This window comes from Anser brachyrhynchus (genome assembly GCF_964034855.1).
Source record: "Anser brachyrhynchus genome assembly, chromosome: 5".
NCBI lineage: Eukaryota > Metazoa > Chordata > Aves > Anseriformes > Anatidae > Anser > Anser brachyrhynchus.
The window spans coordinates 24,040,497-24,063,512 of NC_137699.1; the positions used below are offsets into that span (position 1 = coordinate 24,040,497).

The following is a 23,016-nucleotide window of genomic DNA, read 5'->3' on the forward strand; positions in this document are numbered from 1 at the left end:
AAAAGAAAAGAAAAGAAAAGAAAAGAAAAGAAAAGAAAAGAAAAGAAAAGAAAGAAAAGAAAAGAAAAGAAAAGAAAAGAAAAGAAAAGAAAGAAAAGAAAAGAAAAGAAAAGAAAAGAAAAGAAAAGAAAAGAAAAGAAAAGAAAAGAAAAGAAAAGAAAAGAAAAGAAAAGAAAAGAAAAGAAAGAAAAGAAAAAAAGAAAAGAAAAAAGAAAAGAGAGGAGAGGAGAGGAGAGGAGAGGAGAGGAGAGGAGAGGAGAGGAGAGGAGAGGAGAGGAGAGGAGGAGAGGAGAGGAGAGGAGAGGAGAGGAGAGGAGAGGAGAGGAGAGGAGAGGAGAGGAGAGGAGAGGAGAGGGAGAGGAGAGGAGAGGAGAGGAGAGGAGAGGAGAGGAGAGGGGAGGGGAGGGGAAGGGGAGGGGAGGGGAGGGGAGGGGAGGGGGAAAGGAGGGGAGGGGAGGGGAGGGGAAAGGAAAGGAAGGGAAGGAAGGGAAGGGAAGGAAGGAAGGGGAAGGGAAGGGAAGGGAAGGGAAGGGAAGGGAAGGGAAGGAAGGGAAGGGAGGGAAGGGAAGGGAAGGGAAGGGAAGGGAAGGGAAGGGAAGGGAAGGAAGGGAGGAAGGGAAGGGAAGGAAGGAAGGGGAAGGGAAGGGAAGGGAAGGGAAGGAAGGGAAGGAAGGGAAGGAGGGAAGGGAAGGGAAGGGAAGGGAAGGGAAGGGAAGGGAAGGGAAGGGAAGGGAAGGGAAGGGAAGGAGAAGGGAAGGGAAGGGAAGGGAAGGGAAGGGAAGGGAAGGGAAAGAAAAAATGGTGACCAATCTACTCAGTAAAAAATCTACGTGCTTATGATAAACTAAGCATGTCAGAGCTTTTGTGTGTATTATGTGCACAAACCTGTGTAAAAGAGAAGTAATTAATTCCTATATGTGTGTCTTTGTGTGCGCGCATGCATGTGTGTTTATTTTCACGTCATGTTTGCAGGGGTACAGTGTGGAATTATTCTACCGTAGAGGAACTGAGGCACACAGTAATTAATAGTAAATATATCTACTGATGTTGGTATTTGGAACACTATTTTTTCAGTGCATTTAATATTATAAATCACATAACTGGGAATGCTAAGCATTTCTTCAAATCAGGTTCCACATTCTCAAACCAGGGATGGGAAGAAAAAAAAAAAGAAGAAAAAAAAAAGTGGGGGTGTACAGTAAAAAATCATTACGGTTTGCAATAGTCCGAGTACATCATATAAGAAGGCATTGTTAAAGGGAGGTATTAATTCTGTTCTTTGGGGAAGAAAATGATCATCTCAACAATGAAATCAATCTCTCTTTTCTGTAAGTTTTTGAATTATAAAACAACTTTAACTTTTCTACAAATGAGGATAGAATCTTAAAGACAAGATTCACCTTCACAAGACAACCGCACTTGGTGGATTTGCTGATGCAGCTATACAGGTTAGCATCTTTCTAATCTAGACAAAGCATTTCGGCTTTACTGTGCTCTGCCTGTTGATGCACTGCGTCTGCAAGAGCAGGTGTGAGAATACTTAGTTTCTGTGACCCTAATATAGGAAGCAACAGTCAAGCAGAGAAAAAATCTGCAGTGAAAATTTCAGGTTGATATTTGAGTGTTTTCATGTTTACAGGTTGACACTTGAATGTTTTCATGTTTACAGGTTTAAACAAAGTATCTTAATCTAATTGTGTTGCGCCTATTTTATGTTTTACAGATACGGATGCATAGAGGAGTGAAAAAAAATAAAAAAAAATCTAAGGGATTCTCCGCAATGCAGTTTTACATAAGGGCCTCTAGGAGCAGACAATGTTATTAGACCATAAAAGCACATCAGGCTGATTTATGGTTTCTGATCAAGGTTTCTGTGAAAATTACTCTGCATCACCAGCTCAAGGTGACTGCTACCATTAATGTGTGGAAAATAAATGAGATGGGGAGACTGATATCAGAGGAAGTAAAAGGAAGCACCCGAGCCAGTTTATATAGCACAGGCTTCCCATTTTGTTTTACAGTGCATAGAAGACTGTCATCAAAATGATTGCTTTTGGGCAGAAAAAGGCAATTCTGGATAATTAGATCTTATGGCAGGCTTTCTTACATCCGGTATATAAGAACCATCAGGTATAATACCTTCACACTATAACGTCATCTTCCTCCACTGTCCTGTAAACATTCTTAGAATGTCGAAAATTAATAACATATGTCTTTTTTTCTCTGAAGTTATTTTCCAGAATAGGTATAAAACCCCCAAACATGATTTCACAGGATTCTCAGTGACTAGTACTATTTTACATATGATCTGATAGCAATTTGCATTTTGACCAGCATGACAGTAAAAATACATCTTTTTCACAGTTCAGTGTCCTTTTATTGTATGTTGTTTTATTTTTTAATGCTGGATTTTTTATTCTATTTTTGTTTTCTGCTGAAAACAAAAAGCTATGCTGCCTATTTAAATACAAATGCATAATACATTTTTTCAATTTAATTTGTTATATCTTTTCTAAAATACACTAGAGTTATTCTTTACATATAGTTTATTTTTATTAAAGATATACTCATCTACATAATGCTACTTTGTTTTCTTTATTTTCTCTTTATTATTTCAAATTGTCTGCACTCTTATTTTTTTCTGCAGTGTTTCAAGAGAAGTCAAGGAAGTGAAATCCTTTCACAGTAAAAGCACTAAACAGTGAGCCATGGATAATATTTCAGTGCTTCTTAGGCTTCTATATGATTTTTAAAACTATTCTCTAATATTTAATTTCTAGATTCTAAACTGTGGTATACAGATGCGAATTATTTTACACATCTGGAGAATATCAGGGCTGTTCACACAACTGGCTATAGCAGCTGATCTTACGGTCATTAAAACACGTTTGCAAAGCAGCATACGGAACAAAGACATCCATATATTTGGGGGCGGGGTTTGGATTTTAGGGTATGATGGCATACCAGCTGTATATTGCTTTCAAAATTGACCCAGTGACTAAAATGAATTTGTTTCAACATAACCTCACAAAAAGATGTGACACTATTGTTAGCTCATAACTCATTTACCGATAGACTCTAAAACAGGTTAAAACAAGTGTATTTTTAACACTACCAGCCAGAAGGCTATAAGCTCAAAAAGACTATTTTAACTATTTTTATCCTTTAGATGTACCCTGGGAGAAAAAGGACTTCTGTATACATGCAAGGGTGATTAGCTTGTACTGTTAATAGGGTGGATTTCCTGGTACTTAATTGAAAGCAGGTGGATAATTAAAACCAATGTGTAGCTAATCAAAAGACAGATATCAGGTGATCATGAGGCCTTGCCTGATTCTGATCAGGGTAAAAACCTAACTTTCAAGCCTGTTTGCTTTAGAGGTTAATGTGAAAAAGGTGAGAACTACTGAATCCTGGTGAGCGTATAATTAGAGTTACATTTCCCAGGCACTAAAAATGGCTGATACAAGCTTGTGATACTAGTGTTTCTCTCTTTCTGTCTCTCTCTTTCTCTCTCTCTATTTTTTACTTTTTTTTTTTTTTTTTTTGGGGGGGGGATTAGTTTGGTAATGTTAGAGTTCTGTGGCTTTTTTTCAGATGAGCATTATGAGAAATGTGAACTTCACTCTTGCTTGCACTTATAATTCTACAACGTGTTTTGTTGATACTTTTGCATTCCAAAATGTTTGCATAAATCTGTGGAGATGTAACAGGTTAATTAAATGTGATGCTGATCTTAAAATAACTTTCCAAAGCAGGCATGCCAAATTCCTGGTAACCTCTGAAACCTGCTTAGGAAAGTCTGATAAGGGAGAGAGGAGAAAGGATGGTTGTTTACAGTAAGCATTTCAGTAACTACTAGTTTTAAAGACTTTCCATGTTGCAGTTAAAACTGCGCTTTACCTTACTGTGCTTATGTAGAGTGTTATGATATCTAAATCCTAATGGTAAGTAGGAGTTGTTGTATATCAGTTATTCTTCTGTTTTCAAGCCCTCAAACCTTTCAAGGAGAAGATACGTAATTTTGTCACTAATACAAATACAAAATGTCAGAAATATGCAGTAGGAATCATGCTTTTCTGTCACCTCTTCTTGTTTCTTTGAGCGCTTCTCTGCTATTTCTAGGGTAATTTTCTGGTCCCCTGACTTGTATGTAGCGTTGTTAACACAGCTATACTATAAATATATAAATTTTAAATTATACATATATAAATTATAAATACAGCTGTGTTATATATTGTTAACTTCTGATTCTTAAGTACTAAAATGCCAGTTTAACTAAACTGTATTTTCCTTCTCTTATCAGAACAAGATTTTTAAGCAAATGTGTAAGCAATGAAAATGTAGTCTCTTTAAAGTGCTACCAATTGGTCTCACTTCTGCTAATACTGTTCAGTTCTTAATGAACACCTTCAGCTTCATAACTTTTTTGCTCTGTTTGAAATTTAGCATAAAGCTGACTGTGATTAGAAGGTAACTTGTTATGATTCCTGTTTGTGATAGAAAATACTTGTACCTTCTCTGAATTTTACGTACTGTTTTCAAACACATGAGTTAGGGTGTGAGATACTTGTTCATTTTCTTCCTGTGATTTAATGAAAAATATTTTTATTAGATAATATCATCGCATTTTATTGGCTTTATATATGACTAGGCAAAATTTTGTGAAATATCATAATGAGTTCTAATAAACAATTAAATAATTACAGAATCACCTTTATCCTTTACAAAGCTTTTTGAAAGACACTATTTCTGAAATAGAATTATTTAGGATGGAGAAGACTTTCAAGATCAAGTTCAACAGTTCATTTAATACTACAAGTCTAACATGAAACCATGTTCATAAATGCCATATTCACACATCTCTTAAATACCTGCAAGAATGGTGACTCTACCATCTCCATGGACAGTCTGTTCCAATTTCAAACCACCTTTTATATGAAGAAATTCTTTGAAGTTAGGCAGTAGATAGAAAAATACACAGGTGAACAGGAAAAAGCTTAGAAAACTACTGGGATCTATACCTATAGCTACTTCTCTTTCAAGGTTGAAAACAAACAAAAAAATCAACTGCTGAACTTAAAGGCTATTTATTGCTGCTCAATATTAAACTGATTGTACCACTAAAGAGATTTTTATTTCTTAGGTGTAAACTCTTCTAAAGCTTATATCATCAAATTATCATGACCCAGAGTGAAAAACTGTCAAGACTGCTGGGAGAAACAATGATGCAGAGGCAAAAGTATTAGATTCCTTTATTAAAATACTTTATTTTAAAACAGAAATTAATATTTGGTTTCTCCAAGGCCTTGCACCTTAATGTCAGGAAAGACAACTTAAATCTTTGATAAGTTGAGGTTCAAGATTATAAAATTTCTGTGAGGTTTATTTCTGTGTCTTTCACTAACTTTTCCTGGAATACGTGTATATATACAATATGCATGTAGATGTATGTGCAATATCAACATTGCAGTCCTCAACAACCAAGGAAACTCCTTAAATATTGGTAGTTTTTATTTTTCTGTTATGCATGTAGGATGAGAGTAAGCAAGGACTTAGATAAGTACTTAGGAGTAAGCAATAGTCATATTCTGCCACTTTTTTTTTTTTTTTTACAGGGTTGAAATTGGCTGCAAGAACTTGATCATCAGCTTTACCCTGTTTAGTGTTGGGAGGATAACTTTTGCTATACTACATTTGTGATAATTAATCTTGACTACATGCTTGGCAATACTTTCCCAATAAAGGTTTAGTTTAACTTGGCACGTCTCTCCTATGGAAAATTTTAAGCAAAAGAATTCCAAGAAATATTCTGAGAACCCTGTATTGTGTTTCAAGTCTATGCCTAGCTTAATCAGTGAGTTGAGGAAATTGCTGTATATTTTTCCATACTGACTTAAGGCTTAGTGTGTTCTAAGAGGGGAGAGGGAAAGGCAAATAAAAGTAATTTATCATATTGCTGAAGGGGGAGTAACCTTTCAGAAAATATCATAATTCTAACAGATGAGGCAGTCTTTGGCAGCCTTTAGGGAAGAAGATATCAACTGTACAAAAAAAAAAAAAGCTGCATAAAAATCATGGGTGAAGGTACTAATTTTGCTTAGAGGTCTTTTCAGCCATCCTGGGATGTCATGTTGTGGAAGTACATAGGGGTCTTGGTAGGTCTAATAGGAGCTGGGAAATGGTGGTTTAAGCCCTGCTTGATCTACAGCTACATTAGTTTCTGCTAAAGCCTGCTAATGTTCTTCGAATAAATGCAGCTCATTTCAATGCTTGTCAGCACAGTACAGGAGACTGGGTGTACTGCACTGCACAAAAGAAAACAACTCTAAATGATTAAAGTGTTTGTCAATAACAACACATCGGCTGATGACAATTCTGAGCTAAGAGGTACAGCTCAGGAGATAGTGGTGTGAAGGGAGTCAAGGTCAAAATAATCTCATTGCTTAACCCTGCGGTTCTGTGACTAGCCACTGGAGAAAAAAATGCTCCAGCCAAATCCTGACAAACAAAAATTTTCCTGCCAACCAGTGTTTTCTCTCTGGGACAGAACAGTTTTTAGACTTTTATAGCATAAGAACCACTCCTGAACTGAGCATGAAATACAATTTTGGTTTATGCATTTTATAATTCTAATGTGGCAGAGGAAACAGGTAACACCAATAGATTTAGAAAACAAAAACCAACAAACAAAAGAAACCTTCGGTATCCAGTATGCTTTGTTTGCTACTGCCATGCTTAAGAGATGAGAAGCTTCTCCCCACACCTTCTTTCCCTAACACAATTTCTGTTCAAGAGGACAAAGACAAAAGTAGTGAAACACAAGAACTTTGACAAAACTCCAGATAACTGTAGTCAAAAGCAAATAAAAAGAATCTGATGATTTAAGATGAGTTGCATTGAAATGAAAACTTCCAGGGCTCTGAGTTACATTGCCATCTGAAGGTATAAAGGTAAGATGAATCAAATATATATAAATAATACTAATGTCTTGGTGTCATGTAGCACTTTTCTGGAGATTTAAAAAAAAAAAAAAAAAGGAATCTTAGGATGGGACAAAAACATTTATTTTTCCATGGGAAAAGGTTGAAAATTGAACAGACCACAATAGTACTGTAGAAATCATAATAGGAAAGATAATACCTCCTTAGGTTATTTTCTCATCTTTAGCACAAAAGATCAGAGGAGACATGAATGGATTTTAAAGAAAAATAGGTTCAGAAGAGACATACAGAGGCTTTTTTGCACTCAGTGTAATCAATGTTACTAATGGCCTTCCTGGCAGGTTGTTTTGAAGCTATATTAGTCAAGAAGGTGATACTGTCCTACCTATCAGAAGTATATTAACAAGGCTAAGGCATATTTTCTCATTTTCTGATATTATGGGATCCAGTTGAATGAAAGAAATATTCTGGAGGCCAGATTCTTATTCATACTTTGTATGTGTTTACTCTAAATGTGCAATGCCAGTAATGAGTACCCTTGCCTCCCCTGTTAGAACTTCCTAACTGCCAAAGGCATTCAGCCTTGCATGCAAACTAGCTCAAGAGAGATTTTACTTTTTAGTATGTACGAAAATTGCTTTTAGAGTACATTTTATACATGTAATTTTCCTGCTTTAGTGTGAGTATACCTTAGTATTCTGATAAATATTTATTTATATAAAAGAAAAGAACATGAAAACATTTTAATACATTGCCGCCTAAAATATTTTTATTATATCTGATAATGCAGTATGGACTAATCTGCTGAACACCTAAATATAAGGTTTGTTTGTTTTTCTTTTAATCTTCATATAATCTTCTGTAGTCTTTGATTTCCACAGAGGCAAAATCTGTGGTCTTCATTTATGGAGGCTTGAATGTTTTCTTTGGCATTAGCTGTTGTGCAAAACAGTCTGAGTCTTAGTCTGGATTTGCTGAAAAAAGTAGTGACTAAAGTAAATATTAGCTAAATAGCTATGTTTCAACCATCCAATTGTTATGTTTCTGACAATATAGGAAGTGTCATATGATTGACAGACTTCTGAGTATGGGGTGATAATTGTAAAGCCTTTGCAACTAATCCTTGCAACATTTTTTTTTTCATTTATATGTTGACTTTATACAAAGTTCCTAGGAAGCAAAAAAAGCATACATGTTAATGGCATTGTTTCTTCTTTAAGGTAGCCCTTCCTATCAACATATGATCTTCCACTGGTAAGAGGTAGGTAAACAGGAAGAGTGAAAGGCAAATGTTGTTTCAGGGGATTTCAGTAGCCATTTTGAACAGTAGGAATAAGAATACTACAGATTAAGTGCAGTACTACTTTTGGTCTGAAAAAGTTGGCAAGCAATTAGATAAGGCACAGTAACATTCAAAATCTCTTACAGTGTAGTGCAAAATAATTTGCTGTGCTGTTCCTACCGTGTCTAGTCTGCAACCTGTTTTTGCAAATCTGTACATCAAACTCTGCTGCACCTTGGGTATCTAGATATGAACTTCTGTTAGGTTCTCCTCTTTTTCAATAAAAAGGAATAAACACCTCTAGAAGGTGATGTGTGTATTGTTCTTCATAAACTATGAAGTTGAATACGACTGTGACTTGGATATCTGCCTTCATGTCTAATGCATTTGTCCTATGTCTTTAATGTATTACTCCATTCTTTAAATGTAGTCTCACTTGGCACTAAAACTTCTACTGAATAAACTATTGAAATAATAACAAGTTCTTTCCTGGATTTCAGTGATCTAAATCATCATTAAACTCCAAAGTAATACAGGGTGTTCCTTTGCTGATCTACTCAGTCTACCTTAGGGAACGTTTACATCTGCAGAGGAGAAACACCTGATCAGCTTGGCAGGCATATCAAATGGAGAGAGCTTGCCTGCGACTTCGCAGCAAGTCTTTAAAAATATATTTCATATGACAATATAGAACTAGGGAAATATTCCTAAGACATCTTACATTTTTATCGTTATTAAGCATGAATTTCTGGGTTGGACTACCAGGCCTGTTTAGCAACACTGGATTCTGAATAAGTTTTTTATCAGCCTCAGTTTCCTGATAGTTCATAGAACATTTCTTTTGCTTTAGTCTTTTCACAGTCTTTCCAGTTTTTCCTGGATTTAATTCTCATCTACTTACTCTTCTTTAGGTTTCTATTGCCATTGTGCACTATTTACTTATTTCTTTCTTTATAAGACTACCTGCACTTGCTCTTGTCCCAAGTGTCCACTCTAGCTGCTTTAGATATGTCTCCAAACAGTTTTCTATTCATTCTGTGAGCAAAATAGCTTTTCTTTTTTCTTCCCCACATTTATGGATACCTTGATATTCTGGTAAGTTAGTATTTCTCTTATTTAGTTTATCAGTTTATCAAATGCCTTATTTTTCAGCAAGTCAGATGGATTTTCAGTTCTTTCAATTAGCAAAACTGCACTATTCCTTCTACCCTGGTTTCCATTTCTTTAGTTTTCATCCACTTGTATTTCTACAGCTGACTTCACACTGACACTTTGGAAAGTGTTTTGTTTCTGGGGTTGTTTGTGTTTTTTTTTGTTTTTTTGTTTTTAATAAATATTGGGGGGGGAGTCTATGATTGTGTCAATCAGCTGTGCAAGGCTCAGATTAGATGCAGTCAAATGTGGAAAAAAGCAGAGAGGTTATGACCTTTATCTTTTGTATGTCTTTTCCTACAGCTTTTATGGGACTGAGCAAGTTCATGACAGAAGTCTGTTTCTCCCAGCACTTTGTGGAGTTTGTCCCATCCAATATTCTGAGCATATATTATAAGTATACTCCAATTGTCTTTAGCCACATGACAGTGGCAAACAAACTTTCTTATTATTTTTGTTGTTCTTAACTCAAAAAATCAAATGGATTTTTCTGTTTGCTTTCATTAGCAAGTTTATTTTCACTAGTTAGCCAGGGATTAACAGAAATCCTATACTGTCCCTTCTGTTTTATACATGGTTTCCACAAAGTCATATTTACATTCCTTCCATATAGTAAATTTGCTGTTAAACTTGATTTCTCTTTTTAAGTTTACATTTATTTATTTGTTTGAGTTTATCTATCGATTTTATACAGTTAACAAAAGCACTGCAGAGTCTGTCATTTTGGGGCATTTATATTTGAATAACTTTTGAATGAAAAAGACTGCATATATATATAGCTGATATGTGATGTGATTCTTTCACTTTTGAAAACAGATATATCTACCAAGATCATATGTATATGTATCTTCAACTTTCTGTAGACATTGAAGTGTTATTGTGTGTACAGGATTATTCTACATTATCCTTATGGTACAACATATAAACACGGTGCATGCATGTTTGTAAGTGTATTTTTGAATGGGCAAAACGGTCTCCTTTTCAAAACTTGGTTCTCCTTATATATTAAGTAAAGCATACTTTTCCTTATCCATTTATTTTGAACTTTCTCATTTTAATAAGTTCATTCTTTGTATGTTGCATATCTCACTTCATCTAGCTAGACTTTAAAATATACAAGAAGCTGCTTCAGTGTTGTGGTTATTTTAATACATAATTTTTCAAAATATGAGCTCTCTTTTCTTTTCTCTACTGAGGTCATGCACTAGTTTAGACCATGACACAGACCATGATTCTACTTTTCCATTGCCCTTTTTGTGATTTCTCATCTCATCAATGGAAAAAAACAGCTATGTATATTTAGTATGGCAAGCACACAAAATCTTGCCAGATCAGGCACAGATACCAACCAGACTAAAAGTGTGCAGTACAGCCAAAGAGTACAAAATGTCAGTGCATTAATGTATCAAATATGGTTGAGGGGTTTTTTTAGCCATTGAAATAGCAAAAGATTATTTGCTATGATTCTCAGCTGTCTCTAGGGCACTCATCTGTTACAAAACTTATTTCAGTACAAAAATGAATTGTGAGAAGTGTTCATGCTGCACTGATATTGCACCTAGCCTGTTTGCAAATCATTCTAGCTGTAGACATTTCTATAGGGCTCAGCTATCACAGTGAAACCTCTTATATAAAAGTTATCCAGACCTGTACGATTCTGTTTAAGAACAGCTAATTCTAACCAATTACTTAAATCCAAAATCTCATTACAATCAATTGTTAGAGAACTCATGCTGTGTTGTCTACAGCTTTGAGACTTAGTGTGTACTTCTAGTTATTGCCTTTGAAAATATATTCTAAATATTTGCATGTTACTGAGGTAAGATGTTTGGTTTGTAGTCACTCAGATCATCCTGCCCTGCAATATAGATATTACATCTGTTACTGTTCAACTTACCATTATTGTTATCTCTAGACCTTTGTATGTATTTGAAATACTTAAAGTACTTGCTCTTAATGCTGCAAATTTACATTCCAGTTTTGTCAATACTTTACGATAGTGACTATTCATACCTTTTGCATCTTGCTTCAATCCCAGATGTGATCACTTCTATTTCTAGTTTTGTACCTTTCCCATACACATCATGTAATTGTCCTCACAGGGCAAAAAAGCTTTGTGAGATCTTACTCAGCTTAGGGAGATTTGTCTTGCTATTTCTTGTTAATCATGGTCTCCACTGCTTGCTAAAACAATTCTTATTTATTCAGTACTTTTCCTAAGGAAAAATAGGCTTTTTAAATGAATAATTCAGAAAGTGTAAAATAATAGCTTACCTGTTGAATTCTAAGTGAATCATCTCCTTGTAGAAAACATTATTCTATTTATGCATATGAAGTGTAAACCTCAAAAGTGTTTAGATGTATTTAAATAAATACTGTTTGTTAAATTCCCTTTTTTAGCTTAAGTGTAGTTTACTATGCTTTAAAAAGCACACAGCCAATCAGCTCATGGTCTTAGAGCAATAATGTTGTCATACGGACAAGTATTTGATGTGATAAACTGTTAAATATTAGCATTCAAATCCAGTCCCCATAGAGCTAAGCTTTAGTTACAGCAACTAAAAGTTGAAATTTTGGGGAAATTCTTTCTTCAGATTGCAAAGAGGTTTTTTTTTCATCTGTCTCATGAAAGTCCTTGGTGGGTTTTAGGAAATGTAATGGTCTCATGGAGTATGTGACTTAAATGTTGACTTTTGTCTGAAAATATCTAACAACTGGATTCAATATACTGTAAACTGCTGAATTTTAACAAAACCAGATCATCCAAATGTAAACTTACCCATCTTCTAAAGAAGACCAGGAGAATCACAGATATCAAAGGAAGGAGGAACTCCAGTGACAAGAATTTCATAAATAAATTTCAAGATCATCTGATTTATATTTATGTTGCAAAAGTGATGTTCAAAATTTGAAATTAACTGAGTGTTTCTTCTTTCTGGAGAATGGAAGAGTGTTTATATGTATTATTTACTTAATATTTTGCTTTTCATAAGACTTAAGCTCCCTTTGTCTTCAGTGACACAACCTGAATTTGAGGTCACATTGCTGTAAGACAAAAATATCCATCCAGTCCATTTGAAAGGGCCTGTTTAAATAAAATTTCATACTTCTGTCTAGTCTGCATGCTTAAAAACTCAACTCATGTTTCAATTGAAAATTTGTTTAAAACAAAGCAAGCAAAAATATGTCTGAAGAAGTATTACATTTGGTAGGTATTTATTGCAGATTTCATCAGAGGTGAACACTGTTCTTACCTTTCATGATCACTCGGGAGCTCATCAAAAATGAGTATATGTAGCACAACTCAGATGATCAGTTGTATCGAGCTGAAGCCAATATTATCTGTAAAGTGTAACTTATTGGATTGGGCAGGGTGATTCCTCTCTATGTTCAGTTCTTTTTTTCTAAGGCTACCTCTTTCCCACAGTTTACAGATTTTACTAATATAAGTACCTCTTCAGCTAAAGAGTCTTTTGTACTCACCTGAGAGCAGGGATTTACAAGTGTTCTAAACAGTATCCCTAAAACAGAGCTGTTGGAGGAGAATCTGCCTGCTTCCTAAGATGTAAACAAACTGAATTTAAATCCACCTCTGACTCCACTCACCTTAAAATGGGGATAGCAGTTAAGAATCCTTATATCCCATAACGTGTAATCCCTTAGAGTCTTGTGATAACCTGTAATCTTCATATGGAATTTGTATCACTTCAAAGAATAAAGGATTCATTGAGCTGAAAAAATACCACTCTATAACAAGTGATTCACATTCCTGAATCTGAAGGGAAATTTTTCAAAGTATTTATATGCTTTCTATTGTATAGTCACTAGATAAAAATTGAAGTAGTTTTAAGAACTATATGCTGCCCCTTATGTTTTGTCATACACATAGATAAGTATAATGGTCCTGACATGTCCTCTATTCTTGGTTTAATTTTCTTTAGATAAGAATTTTAACACTCCATAATGTATGAACTTGAAAATGCATGACCATAAAAAAGATATTTAATATAAGAAGTCCACATGTAGATGACAGTTATGATTAGTTAACAACGATCTTTGGCAGGTTAAGGAGTCTGTGCTACGAAGCTCACAGAATGCCCAACTACATATGGGATTAAAAGGTAGGTGAATGAGTTAAAAGGTGATAAATTGCTTAGGCTTATCTAAAGGGATATATTCTAATGAAGTTAATCACAGAAAAATATGAGTTAGCTACCATGAAACCTGTTTAAAGTTAGAAACAACCAAGAAAAATTATGAGATTCATTTAAAACTGTGGTAAACATGTATCTGAAATGAATGGTATTTTATGTATTTAGACCACAAGCTTAAAGAAACTTGACAACAAACCTCCAAATCCTTGCAGGTGTTCTTGAAAATCTAAGTGATACCAGGGATATATTATCAACCAGATCAACAGCCTTATTTATATGTGCTTTACCATAAAATATTTCATCCCCATTCATATGGTGACCTGTTCACTCCCACAGATTCCATCAAATAAAAATCCTATTTTCACCCAGTATTTCCTCAGACAGATAGGTTCTGACAGGAGCAGTTAGACATCTAATTCTAATCCCTAGTTACATAGCAAGCAATATTTATTTTTTTGTGTGGTTTAGTAGATTGTTTCCAGGTGCAGAAGGACAATGAAATATATTTTAACCATCATAAATGTTGGTTAAAAGCAAATAAAAACACCTCTAAAAATGTAAAGAAGGTTGATGTTCCAGTCAACCTTAATCAATGGAAAAGCAGCAAGAGTGTCTTAAAATAAGAAAGTTTGACTACCAATAACCCTGTCATTGCTGAGAACTGCAAAACATTACTGTTCTAGAAAAGATGGATCTTTTTCAAAGATGCAATCAATTTCTGTCTTTGGTCAGTCCATCCAGATTAGTAGTGCTGTGGATCCAGAGGTACTACAGTCTCACCTGATAGGACATTTTAACTAAACTTCATCACTGTGTGTATATATATTATAATGTTATAGTAGTCGGCTGAGATCCAGAACAATACAAGTTCTTTCTAATGATCTGGAGCCTTAGCTGACAACTGTTACAGATTCAAGTGATTTTCAAATCCATCAGACAATCATAGAGAAACCTGGTTTAGAAGGAACCCTTGGCAGTCATTTGGTCTAATCTCAGGCTCAAAGCATGGTTAGCTTCGAAGTTTGGTCAGGTTGCTAGGGCTTTCTTCAACAGTTTGGAGAATCTTTGTATATGAAGATACCAAAACACAGCCGGAAAACATTTGCCAGTTCTTATCCACATTTTTTATGAATAATTTTCTGTATGTCCAGTCAGAATTCCTCTTACTACAAGTTGTACCACAAGATCTTATACTTCCATTACCTCTCCTTCTTTCCCTTTAAACATCTGAGAAGAAGAGAAAAATCTGGTACCATCTTCTCAGTAACCACCTTCTTTTTAGAGTGGAAGAGTCACCTTTAACCAGGCTAAACAGAGCAAATTGGGAAGCTTGTTTGCTAGACCAAAACAAATGAAACCCTGTACCTTTATTATCTGTGTAGTACTTGAATTTCCCACATAGTTTTTAAAAAGTATCGTATAATGTATGTAGCAGTAAAACACTTTTCTTTGCATCTTTTGATGATCTTTCCACAGGCACACTGATGCTAACAGAGTTCAGAGGCAGACATGCAGGCACTCTTCTTTTGGTTAGCTTGGTAAATCAGATCTGTATCCCGTGAACACCCAAATCATGGAATACCTGAAGTTAACAAAAAAATCAATTATTCCTGTGGTTTTTTTTGTGGTATAAGTTTTGAGTTAATATTTTCTTAATGGTTACAAATGCATGCGTATTAAGCTCCCTCATCTTTTGCTCAAATCCAGAGGGACAATCAATCCAAGAGGGACCAACAAGCACTTACATAGTAATGCACTGGAAACATAGTTTTACAATCTTGTCTACTGAGGCAGTCAAAAAAATATCTAAAGAAACAGAAATGATCTTATTTTTTTACAAATATATCAAAATATTCCTTAGATTATTTGAATATTTTAAATGCACATGGAATTATTTTTTCTCACATTTCTATTGTGAGAACTATATGTAAACATAAAACTTTGTTTCTTTTTAAGGAGTAATTACGTTTGCATATTGGAAGACTTTAATTTGAAGAACTCTGACCTAGGATGTTGCCTATAGAATCAGTATGGTATGGTATCAACTCCTTAAAAGTGATGTCAAGAGCCTGAAAGAAAGGAGGGGAGAGTGCTGAATTGTTTCAGTGGCTTAAAAACATAATAGTATAAATGAATAATAACTATCAATCTCAAAATGTAGCTTGTTTTTTTTATATTATTAAATAATACCTAGTATAATCAAAATTATTTCTTCAGAAGATAAAGTTATAACTTTTCTCTTCTAGCTTCTCAATTAGTTTACATTAAGTCTTGAAATAGAACAAATTAAAACCTTTCTCTTGATATCGAGTTATTACTAGCTGGAATTCTGAATAGCAAGTTTTTCAGTTCAGATTTAATAGACATCTTGTACATTATACACATGCAATTAAAGAATCAAGTACAAAAATACTTTTTTTTCACCTTTTCTTTTTATTTTTTAAAGACTTTTTGACTTGAACATTCACCTATTTGACCATCAAAATGATCTAACAGTAAAAACGTAAATGAGTTTGATGGAACTTCTATCTACCAGTATTCAAATTGTATGATACAGTTATCAAATCATTTTCATGCCCAGGCATATCAAGGAGAGTGGGGGAAAGGGAGAGAGATCACCAATAGTTTGAAGCATTTTTTGTTCAAGAACACCTTCAGCGTGTGAAGGTGTTAGATTGTCATTATGAGGTTTTTATTTCAATAATTATTCTTTAGCCTTTGAAATGTCATTATAGGTCAAAGAGGCAGGTATTGTTCCAAGCAGATCAGAATTTAATAAGGAAGGACAGAATAGATATGTCAAGTAGATACTAAATTGAAAAAACTGTCAAATTATGCATTGTTATGATACAAGAATCAGCTGTGTGATAAACTTTTGCATACTCCTATTTTCAAGTTCAACTCCTGTGCAGCATTTTCACTTGTTTTTCTTAATCATATGTACCTTACTGGCCTGTACCATCTAGACCATCCTCATCTAAATCTCATCATCTTAGAGCAAGAGTTTTCCATCATGCATCTATTTTTACTACTTAAGTTTAAGTTTGGGGGAATATGAAAAAGATACATGCACTGTAAGCATATTATAGATATTTGGCTTCATGTCCCAAGGTCTTCATCCTTTTGGTAGCAGAGACATAAACCTGTCATCAGTAATCATTTTTTATTTTTTTTTTCCCACACACACATTTTTTTGCCTTTAAAGACATAAACAGTGTGTATGAGGACAGGACGCTGACTGAGTTATGGATTTTGTATATATAGTAATGTTATTAATATTTATATTATATATAATCTTAAATAGATAATTGTTATTTTAATAAATGAAATTTTATTTAAATTTTTGCTTACTTTAGAAAAGTAAGGCTTTTATTTACTCTGTGGTTGTTTTCTTCTATACAGATTTGGATTTGGGATCCAGGTGACATTGAAATAACCCAGTTTTTCTACAGTGGCCTTGTTACTGAGCTCAGTGGGTCCAGGGTATTAGCTTGATGCTGGCTGGTATGGCAACCACCTTTGCTAGGTGTGAATAATTAGTCTGTACCAACCTTCAGGAAGTGCCTGGGTGTTAGATTAGATTCTTTAGTAAGCTTTCCATTTCAGGTTATAATTGAATTGGAAAAAAAAAAAAAAACCCTTATATAAATGTCCGGGAAGAATTTAAGCATAGTTTTGATCTCTGATTTATCTTGTAAACTCCACTCAACATGAGAATATGTTGTGCACCAAATTCCAAATTCAATAACCATGCATATTTTGATGCAGTTAAGATGCTCACATGCAGGATACAATTATGCCAGTTTATTCTCTATCTATGCCCCATTTCAGTTCATTTCATCATGCCAACAAGTAAATCCCATCCCAGCTGTCTGGAAAACCCATAATTGCAGTCAAGGCTGGTACCACTCTTAGAACAGGCAGCTGACAGAATTGTTTTTGGCAATAGGCATCATAAACTAATGACAAAGGACAATCTCATGGCATTGGCACAAAGTAGTTTGCTACAGGGATAGCTATTGGAACACATTTTGTTGCACTTTATTAATTTCCTAGCATCCTTCAACAGCTAACCCAAATAAGAAAAGCCTGTATATCTCTACCCTGAAGCCACTGACTATTTGAGTCAATGCTTGTTTTACTTGCAGAGCTTTATCTTCTGATCAAAAATTGTGTGGAGGCATGTGTTTTGTGGGAGGGAGGGGAGCACTGAGACTTTAGTGGAGCCATTTGTGAGAATTTTTCACTGGGGCTACTGAGTAGATATTTCATAAAGAGCTCTTTCCAAGGCCACACACCTATTCTGAGTTGTCCCTGAGCCCAGATGCCTAGGGGAGCAAAGTACCTTGCACCTTAGCAACTTCCTCCTGCATTTTGTTATCCTGAGTAAAATAAATTCTTCCCTTTCAGGAAGATTCTTTCCCCATCCCACTTTTCTTACTAAGAAGGAACTTCAGCAAAAAGCCTGGATTTTTGAGTTTCCATAGGTAAGGTATGCTCATACTAGGACTGTAATTTACTTAAGGTGCAAGATAGGAAAGTGTACAGAAATCTGCCAATAATAGCTCAAGTAGTCTTCTAGCCCGCTGTTCATGTTGCAGAGTTTCTCGGTGATTGCATTTTTTCCAGTTCTATGAACAATCTTAAAGGCAGAGTGATCCAAGCTGTTTTCTGTAGCTATGATACAGCTATGTAGCAAGTTGATACAAAGGACATGAACATGCTTCTGCTATGGACAATAAAAAGGCAGTGTCTGTCTGTCAGAAAATACCTCTGTTTGAGTCCTAAGTGTCTATTTTCTCGTTTTTGAGGCTCACTAATTAGTACAGAGAAGTGAGATAGGGTCTGTGTTGTGGGTGCTGTCTGAGGAGAGGTGGGACACTTACTTTGGCCTTTGCCCAAGTTAAAGTACAGTTCTGTTACATGGACACACTTTACCCATCAAAGCTTACTAACCCTGGCCTTTGCAGCCCTTTAGTCCCTGAAAACTTCTGCCAATGCACATACGGTTTCATGTCAGAGAATCCCAGAATCCCAGAATGGTTGATGTTGGAAAGGACCTCTGGAGATCATCTAATCCAACCTCCTGGCAAACAGGGTCACCTAGGGCACGTTGCACAGGAAACATACGTCCATGAAAACATCTGAGATGTTTGTCAGTTGACACTTTAAAAATCCTGATACTCTGGAAAGAACTAAGTGTATTATTTTAGTTGATCCTGGGCTAAAATGGAGAGAGAATTCAGCAGAAATATAATGTCTTGCCATGAGTCACACTTTTTATAGTCCAAAAGCTATATCAGCTTATACTGCAGCTTGACCAGGCTAGCCTGTGCTTCCTCTGCGCTACTGTTTCTTAGATAATCCTTGATATTAAGAAAAAAGGTGAAAGGAGAGAGTGTTCATTCAGGGATTTTTTAAAAGGGAACGTAACAGGTATAATGAACAAGGGAGGCTTTGTGGCATGGCAGGGAAAAAAAGATATTTGGCATGATTCAAGATATTTAGTTTTTAAATCCCCCCAGTGATGTTAGAGGAAAAGATACGTTGTCATTAGAGCTGAGTTGGCTAAGAAACTGCCTTCTGAGGATGAAGACGTTTAGTTAGGCACAGCCTTGCTACAACTAAAGTGCAGCTAATTGATTTTCAGTCACCTATTCCTTTGGTTTGCTAAGTCAGGGGACATGAATCTTGATGTTAGAGCTTTACAAAAATATTGACCATGCTTTAAAATCCCAGATGTGTTTACCTCACACTTCTGAAGTTAGTGGATGCGGTTTTTCCAGATAGCATCTTGCATATCTTAAAATACTAAATAATATTGGGAGCTCTAAGGTGTTGTCATCTACCAACTAGGTATGAACATCATCAATTAATTTCAAAAGGCACTTGTTTTAAAAATGTAAAACTAAGAAGGGGGCCATAGCCACCTTGATCTGTGTTTGAACTGACTACGAACAGCTAAAGATGAGCCAAAGATAGCTCTTGAAGACCTTGAGATAGAAATGTCATTTGGAGGTAAACAGGGAGAGTTCCTTTTCTTCTTGAAGCAAGAGGAGGAGACGGAATATATCTTAACATTTTTTCATGCATATTGTGTAAAACAAATGAAATTCTTTATTTTAGCATGATATTGATATCATATTTTTGGCATGATATTGAAAGTCTTTATTTTGGCATGATATTGATTCCCAGATATTTCTTTTTTATTCTCCTGATCTCCATCTTTAAAGCAAAAAAATTTTTTTCTTCCTTCAAAATCAGATACGTTTATCTCCCACCACTTTATCCATTTGCCTTTAGGGTTATGTTGTCTGAGAAACTTTAAACTCAATGTGAAATTCTCTATAGAAGATATGAATAGAATATTAGTCAGGTTTGTCATTCTAAGTTTAATCTATATTTCTCTTTCCTTTTAAATTAAGATACTATTATCTATGTCAGGATTATATTTATTCCAAAAGGGTACCATTCCTATTTCTCATTCATGATGTTTTAATTTTATCAAAACTGAATGGGAGAAATAGCATAACTGTCGGGAATAACTTACTCTCTGAATTGTGTTGGAGGCGAAGAGGATATTTAATGTAGGCAAATTTGGGGTAAAGTAAGATTTGAATTTTGGTTTTTGGAAGTTTGAAAAACAAGAAATAATTTCTTACATCATAATTATTGCCATATCAGACAAGCATGCAATTTTTTATGCATCAACAGAGTTACAATGTTGATGCTTCTTCCTATTAAACAATCTTTAAAAAAAAAAAATCTCTCAGGAATATGCAGTTTTGCAATCTTGCCATAAAAAAGCTGAGGTGGATTCTCCTGGGTCACTTACAAAAACCTCCCAGGAGAAACTACATGTGGTCTTGAAATAGTTATGTACTTTTTACATTACAACACAACTGTGAGAACTTTTTTTTTTGAGTGGCAATTGTATCTGCATTACCTGTTTGCAATGCAGCAGAAGGCATTTGTGTTGTCTCCACTCTAGATAGAAACACTACAAAACCGCCACTGCTTCTTATCTCAGTACTGTTAATATAATCTACCTTTGAAAAATGCTCATAAATGTATCATCTGTCTCACAATATATTTTCTAAATCACAGCAAGGAAAACTTGTTCTCAGATATGTAAGGGTAAAAAATAATAATAATACAAAAAATCCTTCTATTCTACTATCTAGTAGTATTCATTATAGAAAGGACTCTTGCTATAAAAATTATAATTTGCTTAGCTGTTCTGATATGACCCAAATAACCCCATTCATTTCACAGAAACAGTTTTAGAGGCTATGTTGCATTATTCATTAATGTTGTGGATAACAACTTCAACCTCAGGACTGTTGAGCCAGCACTTTCATGAGCAGTAAATTCCCTGAGGGAGGGAAGGAGAAAAATTTTCCCTATCCTGAGGTTTGAAAAATATTCTTCACTACAGGAAAGGCTTGCTGAGGGGGTGTGTCTAATGAGAAGAAATTATCTGAGAGGATAATCACCCCCTGCAACAGTTTTGGAAACCTGAAGCTCCCTAGAAGACTGTTATAGAGATTTTTTTTCTTACCCTTCCATCTGGATGGGCACCTGCTGAATCTTTGGGAGCTCCTGAAAAAGGGAATTGGTGCTGTGGAAGCATTATTTAATTTATTTCTCTCTTTTTCTACCTGATACGCCTATGGGAAGAAGAGAAATGGTGTCCTCTTTATGGACAATATTGTGTATGCAAGCCAGAACACAAAATTTGAAATGAGTATTTAAAGAGGCAGTGAGAAACAAGACAGGATTAAAACTCCCTAAACTCTTCTGTTCAGCTGACATCTTCGGCTTATATTGATTATAATTTTATGGTTTGTTTTGAGAGGGACAGCAAGAGAGTTTAACTAATATTTATCTGGCCCAGTTATTAGTCCTTAGGAATATATAGTATGTTCCAGTCTTCTCAGTCTTGCAAAAAAATTTCTTTTGAATGCCAGTAACAGTTTTGTTTCTTGTTAATAATGTTTTTACTGCACATAGGGTGATTTGGCCTTGATATCCTCAGAGATAACTTGTTTGATGTTCTTGTTCAAAATTTGTGGTTATCTTGTAACAAACATAACAGGACATCTGATAACTTCTGTGAAAGTTTTACTTTAATATATTAAAAAAAAAAAGAGAGAGAGAAAAAAAATAAATTTTCAGTTTTCAGGGCTAAGAATTCATATTTCTCTTTGCATTTCCCACACTTTTCTGCAAATAACAATAATCGTTTAATTCAGATATCTTTTTCAGCAACATCAATGAAAACTTCTCTTTTGCAATCAAAGGAAAAGTCAGGATAGGAAATAGAATCAGGAATTACATGTTTGTTTTTTGAACAGCAGTGAAACTCACAAACAGATTGAAATTAATGTGTGCCTGCCTTTTCTTTTTAGCAAGCATGAATTATTCAAGGAGTATCACTGTATGTATTAGTTAGAAATAATTAAAATATAAGCAATGTTGGAACAATGTTTGACTTGCTTCAGTAGTTCAAATATTTGCAGGTTGCAAATATAAGACCTTTCTGATTCTGATTTCACAACTGTTTTGTACCATTCCTAAGACTGGAACGGACCTCAATATGTCATCAGGTTCAACATCTTGCTCAAAGTAAGGCCAACAATAAACTTATTAACTGGTGTAATACTGAAGATTGGACATTACAAAACACTAATTAAAGGTCACTAGGAAAAAATAATAGCTCAAATGGGCCCTTCTGCTGCATTGTGACAGTTAGGTCCCAAAAGCAGCAACATAAGATGTGCTGTGAAGGCAAATACTGAACAAATTCAGGTTGTATTTCTGCCAGTAAATGAACAGCTCCACCAAACAGCACAAAGACAGTAAGTTGATATTATTTCCATTCTTCAGCTTAAGAATAGGGAATAAAATCAGAGAGATGATATAACTGGCATCTTGAAAAACTGATATGATAATTTAATTAACTGGAATATGACAATATCTCAAACGTTTATAGATCAATGTGCCAACATATAGCTAAGGTGAATTTCTCTGTAAAACACAGGGCATAACAACTCCGGTACGTCACAGAACTTACAAGGTTGATTAAAGCTTAATGAAATTGGGAGGAAGAATAAAGACAGTAAAGGATAAACTAATAGTAGCAGCCCTGTAATGATTTCAAAATAAAACAAACTTGGATAAAAGTAGTTTAGCTTAGTAATGAAGTGAAAATACTTTTGTGAAGAACACAGAAAGGATCCAGGAACTGGAAATTAGGATTGCCTTTAGGTGGTTAGATATGAAAAGTATTCAGTGTTTTTATTAAAAGCAGAGCACTTTTTTTTTTTTAATGAATATTACAGGAGATTCAATGATAATGTTAGCTCTTCCATCTTTCCAACAGGCAAAATAAGTATCAGTGTTTGGAAGTTTAGCTCTCATGTCAAGTTTGACTTTAGGAATATACGGAGTTAGGAATTTAAGAATGATAGATTTAAAGGTA

The 23,016-nt window shown here is 34.8% G+C and overlaps 1 long non-coding RNA gene across 2 annotated transcripts; it reads left to right on the plus strand.

The window, feature by feature from the left end:
• The first annotated feature begins 732 nt into the window (after positions 1 to 732).
• On the plus strand, positions 733 to 12,308 carry LOC308195694. Of its 2 annotated transcripts, none has more exons than XR_013951743.1 (3): positions 733 to 3,947; positions 5,147 to 5,242; positions 5,619 to 12,308. It is a non-coding gene; the product is annotated as an uncharacterized lncRNA (long non-coding RNA). The 2 variants fall into 2 exon arrangements; XR_013951744.1 differs by having other exon boundaries at positions 733 to 3,416.
• The last annotated feature ends 10,708 nt before the right edge of the window (positions 12,309 to 23,016 follow it).